The sequence below is a fragment of the Saccostrea echinata genome, unplaced genomic scaffold (assembly GCF_033153115.1).
Source record: "Saccostrea echinata isolate AGI-Se365-2 ecotype Australia unplaced genomic scaffold, CSIRO_AGI_Sech_v1 ptg000016l, whole genome shotgun sequence".
Classification (NCBI taxonomy): Eukaryota; Metazoa; Mollusca; class Bivalvia; order Ostreida; family Ostreidae; genus Saccostrea; species Saccostrea echinata.
Window position 1 is genome coordinate 19,679,110 of NW_026889765.1, and position 6,000 is coordinate 19,685,109.

The following is a 6,000-nucleotide window of genomic DNA, read 5'->3' on the forward strand; positions in this document are numbered from 1 at the left end:
TATATCATATGGAAAAAATCGTTAAACATCATCTCAAGAACCACTGGACAAGAAAAGATGACATTATTATGTAAGCTTACTGACATACAATATAGAGTAGATTCTTAATTGTTTAAACATGACCGTGCATTGTGGATAGAGTAGGACCACAAAGGGGATCAAACTTTAATTCAGTATTGGAATAAACAGGATTTTTTAAATTATCATTTTCTTCTCAAAAAACCACTGGACCAGAAAAGATGAAGCTTACATGTATAAGCTTATTGACATAAAGTAGATTCTAAATTGTTCAAATCAAGGCCCACAGAGGTATGGTTGAGGCCAAAAGGGGGATTAAATTTTAGGTTGGGGCTACAATATGGGATCAAATATTTACATTAGAATATATAGGAACAAATCTTTAAAAATCTTACCAGAAAAAGATGAAACATGTGAAAGCTTCTTGACATAATATAAATTTTAAATTGTATAAATCATGGGCCCCGAGGGTAGGGCTGGGTCACAATAGGGAATCAAAGTTTTACAGTGGACTATTTAAGAAAAATATTCAAAATCTCCTCAAGATCTGCATTAGCTGCATTAATTTGCAAATATTTCAAAGTTTTGTGGATTGATTCCCCCCTACTTATAGACCCTGGATTTGAGTTACCTTAAGTCAGGGTCAAATATTGCATATATACACGAGGGTTGTCGCAGAAAAACGCAAACATTTTCTTAAAAATTTTTTTTTGAATAACGCATACAAATTTCAATAAAATATCTCTATAAATAACATTTTTCTCTCAGGTAAACGAATCTCACAAAATAATTGTCGGCGCAACACTTTTGAAAACGTATCTCTTGCTGTTTGTGAATTTATTATGGAATCGTGTTCGTTTTAAAAATTTGTTTGAAGCATAAATTCGACACTGTGTTTAGTTTTCTTTTAGTTGCCAATTATCCATCTCAGATATTAACGTTTCCAAAAGATGGCAGAATTAATTAATTTTAATAGAAAATGTCCCAACCCCGGTCTTAAGTTTGCCTAATTATTTTAACTTGTGCGCACATATACCTGAATTTGTTTGGCACAAGTCAAATTTCGAGAATGAAGTCAGAGAGAGAGAGAGAGAGAGAGAGTTTTCAGTTAATGTTTTCTTACTTGAAAGTACAAATACTTACATGTACCCTCTTATACAAGGATCCAGAAATATGGTAAAGTACCAACACTTTATTTTTAAATTCATATTTTCAAAGTTGTAACTGTATGGCACGTTAAGGTTCCTCGATACTCTGATTTAAGAGAGATAACTCTAACTAGTATAAGTAACTTTAATTATTTCATAATAAAACAGTTAAAAGGTCATTTCTCTCAAATATAGCTCCGCAAGATATGCTGAAGTTATGTGCATTTTAATAATAAATTACATTTTTTGTATATTAATCATAAGCGTTATGGAAAAATTTTATATGAATGAGCAGAAGGATGTTGAACCTTAATCTGTATTTTACATAAAACTTCATTTTATCGTATCAACGATGCGGGTTGTATTGATTTTGAACATTATCTTGCATTCTATATTAAAACACAAATAAATTAAATCTGAAATATCTCTTAACTTTAATAATTAATTTTTGAATTACTCATACTGCTGTGCAAACTATAAAAATGTAACATGCAGAGGAACTGTCTTGACTCGAAAACTGTGAATTCTTCAGCATTTTGACATAAAAATGTCAACATCAGTGCAGAGTTTGGATATTGCATAGGTGGATCAGCACTAGGAAATTGAAATTCTGTCTCTCAGTACGATAATATAACATGTTTAATTTCAATAAACCATGCAATCACTGTTCAATTAAATACATTCTATTTTCTTCTACGTATTTTATTGAGTGGAAACACACGTCAGAGATATTAAAGGGGTATGGACTCAGTTGCATTGTTTACATTTTAAATTTCTTTGCTTATTCAAAAAATAAAACCAATTAAATGAATTGAACTTACATGAATATTCTTAGAATTCAATGACGACGACATTCTTCTTAACATCACGTCAAACATCTGTTTTTGTAAACAGGGCATGAGCTCTGTTACTGTTAATGTTTACGTTTCACCGGGTGTGTTCAATTTGTTAAACTCTGCACACATCACTGAACACGAACACGAACTGACAATACTGGTGAGGTGGTTTTCTCACATTTCTACTCTGAATTTTCTGAATTATAGTTTTAATATTTTTATTAATACACAGCAAAATTTCTATTTTTCTTAAGTACTGTATTGAGGATAAAGTTTACTTTGTGAAAGTGCAAGGATGTGTCAATCAAACGCGTCCCGAAATTCGTAGTTTCAATAATTTCCAGATAAAAGAAGTTTCTGAATTGAACACACTTTTATTATATTTCCTTGTGAAATGCTATAGCAACATATAAGTCATGATATTATACAGAAAATTTGGGAAAATATTACCTTCAAATCTGTGTCCATGCCCCTGTAAAAGTTATGGTTCCTTGGGTGTCTTTCGTTCCCAAGATTTGAGAATAATTTTGTACTGTTTGGTATATACAGGACTTCCGAGTTAATGAAAATTAAAAAAGAGTCAAAAAGACATATTTTAGAATAAATTAGAAATGCCCTTAGGTCTGAACGCCCCCCCCCCCCAAACTTACTTCCAAACATAATTGTTTAGTGTTTATTTATAGGTATGCATATGTTGCCCCCCTTTTTTGTTGTAGATATATCTAATCGATAGCAAAAAATGCCGACATTTCATTTGTTTGTCCATGTACGTATTTAATTCAAGCCCATAATAAATGTTGATCCTTAGAATTAAACTAAAATTCTTTTTTTTTTTAAATTGTTGATATTTGAATTCATATTAAGGTTTAAAAAATTCAAAACTTTCCCTCGATCTGACCTATAACTATGAAATCTATACGGACGCATTCAATATTTTCTGATTAGGCATTTTCATAGATATACGTACATTATACTAAAAACTGAGTTGTTGTTTTTTTTACACTTTAAATATTAAAAACAACTTCTATTCTTTCTCTGCCTTTAATGATCAACTGGATATTTTTCCTACCGCCATGCAGTCAAAATGATTAAAGGTTTGCTGGGAGGATGTGGTGTTGTGCTCAGTATCAAGTAAAGCAAAATAAGAGTTTATAAATTAGAATTTTGTTGTTTGCCCATATACATTTTGAGTTTATCTTTCTTTAAAATTCATTTTTCATAGTCATATGAATTGAAAATTTGTAAAATTTTAACATATTTTTAGTTCGCACTGATATAGACCATTTCGGATAATGAGGACAAGTTTTTAGACAACAATGAAATTATGAAGACGAGAATCACAGTTTACGGAAAAAATTGTTCAAATCAATATTAGAGTTATCGCTCTTTGCATAAGGTCCATTCATCCATGTACGTCGTCTCCTTTTTTGCCACAGGGGTTCGGTTTCAGGATGTTGTGTTTAATTTATTTATTCTATAAATGTCTGCTTCTATCAATATAAAAATTCAAAATCAATATCGAAAACCGCTGTCACTATATGTATCTTAGCAAAACTGCTCATATCAGCTCAACAGTTTTCAGTTCTCAATTTTAGTTATTTTATTAAGCATTTAAAAAAATAAAGAAGAAAAACCACAGTAAATACAATATCCTGACAACCAGCCCTCATATATGTATATAATTACAGCTGTATTAAGAATTATACAGATACGTAAAATCAATACTGCATGGTGTTCTTTACTAATATTAGTTTTAAACAAAGTGCACCACATGCTTGATTATAAATTGGGAGGGGGAATTGAGGGTGATAGATGATGCACAATGACGACAGAAAAAAAGTTTACAAGATACGTTTAGTATATAACTTGTTTTGAATGTTTAGCATGTTGACAAATTTCGAATGATTTATATATGGATATCAATCCGCTGTTTACTGCAGAAAAAAACATGTGTGACTGTCTAGAATATTACAGATTATGATAAAAGATGTCAAACAGAATGTTATCAAAAGTTAATCCTCCTTTTACATAATTAAATCATGTTGTAAATTTTGAATTTACTAGGGGTGGGGGTGGGAGTGGAGGGTTTGAAGTAAATGCAAAATTTACATGGTGTAAATTTTGCATTTACCTCCCCCTAGTAAATTCAAAATTTACAACATGATAATTATATAATTAATTATATACCAATTAGAAATCACTTTAAAAAAAAACAAAAAAAAAAACCTTCACTATGAAAGGTGGACTGGGTAGTTATCTCATAATGAAAATCTCGGCGGCAGCCACTTTCCTACATCTTCCTATGTACATCACCTAGTGTATACATCACACACCCATGTGCAAAATTAATGCAATTTTAGCTAATTATTAGCTCACCTGAGTGTAGAAGTGTTTTCGTAAGTTTTTCTGGTCCAAGTCTGTCCTCCGTCTAGGTGCCCGTTTATATAAAAATATGTATGGGGAAAAAATTTAATAGCAAGGCAACGATAAGCCATAGAATATGCAAACATCCTCAGGTTGTTCAAATCAGGGCTCCTGGAGTTAGATTTATTTTTGGACAATAGGGAGATTGTTTAATTTTGAATTATAAATAAAAGAAAATAAAAACCTTCTCTAAAACAGCAGGACTTTGATTAGTCATAGTAACATACAAGCATCGTTTGTTGTTTTTAAAACGTCCCCTCTCGAGAATTTTTCACTCATGTGGAGACGCCACCACTTGCCGGTGGGGCTGCAAATATATTTCTATACTCAGCATTGAGGGCCATTGAGCAGTGAGGGATCTTTTTCGTGTCAAAACGTACTGCGACATCGGTTTATACGGTCTCATCTGAAGGACCGGTCTCTACGTCCCGCAGTGGATTCGAACCCGCGACGTAAAGATTAACTAACTACTCCGAAGCTTTCACCACTGCGCCACGCGGGCGACTACAATCATCGTAAGACTAAGGTAGTGCAGATTCAAGTTTGTTGCAATCATGGTCCATGGTGGTAAGCATCCTCAGTTGGTGCAGATTTAAGTTGTTCAAATCATGGTTCCAACGGGTAAGGTGGGGCCACAATAAGGGATTAATGCTTATATGGATATATAAAGGGAGTAATCTTTCTTTCAAAACCAAAGGTCACAATTAGTAATGTTGAAATGTAAGCATCCCAAGTTAGTGCATATTCAGGTTTGTTCAAATTAGGCTCTCCAGGGGTAAGATGAGGCCACAACAGGGGATTAATGTTTGATGTGCAAATATATTGGAGAAGAGGGTCTTGAAACAATCTTTCAACAACAACAGGACCAATATTAGTGATCAGATTTGTTGAAATGCAGCAAATTGAATTTGTTCAAATTATGGTTCCTTAGGATAGGGTAGGGTCACATTAGACGCTGTTTCTTATAAATATGCAATAAAGGTATACTCATGAATATGCAATAAAGGTACTCTCTTATGAATATGCAATAAAGGTAATACAGTAAAACATGCTTATAATGAATTGATGCCTACAGCAAAGTGATTTTCATTCTCCTTGACTTTAAAATACATTTTAAACTTACTGGTTATAACGAATTACGCTTATAACGAAGCAAAATCGTCTGCCCCTGGCACTTCATTATAAGTATGTTTTACTGTAGTGAATTGAAAAAAAAAACTCTCTGTATAAAATTTCTCCTTTTAATGACTCTGTTTTTCACAAAGCCTTCAATATAATTATACATTGTGTATGCAATTAATAATAATAATATACAAATAAAAATATAATAATGACATGTGATTATTCATTGGCAACAGTGTATGCTGAGTGGATATGGATTAAGTTAATGTTACATATTGTGTCAAATATTTAATTTACCCATAATTCAATTCTCATAAAATCCCAAAGCCTCAGATTCAAATCCGAGCTTTAAAATGTTAAAACTGAACATAATATATTAATTTGAAAAAAAATCTGAAGATCAAAAATGACAGAAATATTTGTCAAAATTAATCAATTTCATCAATATTCCC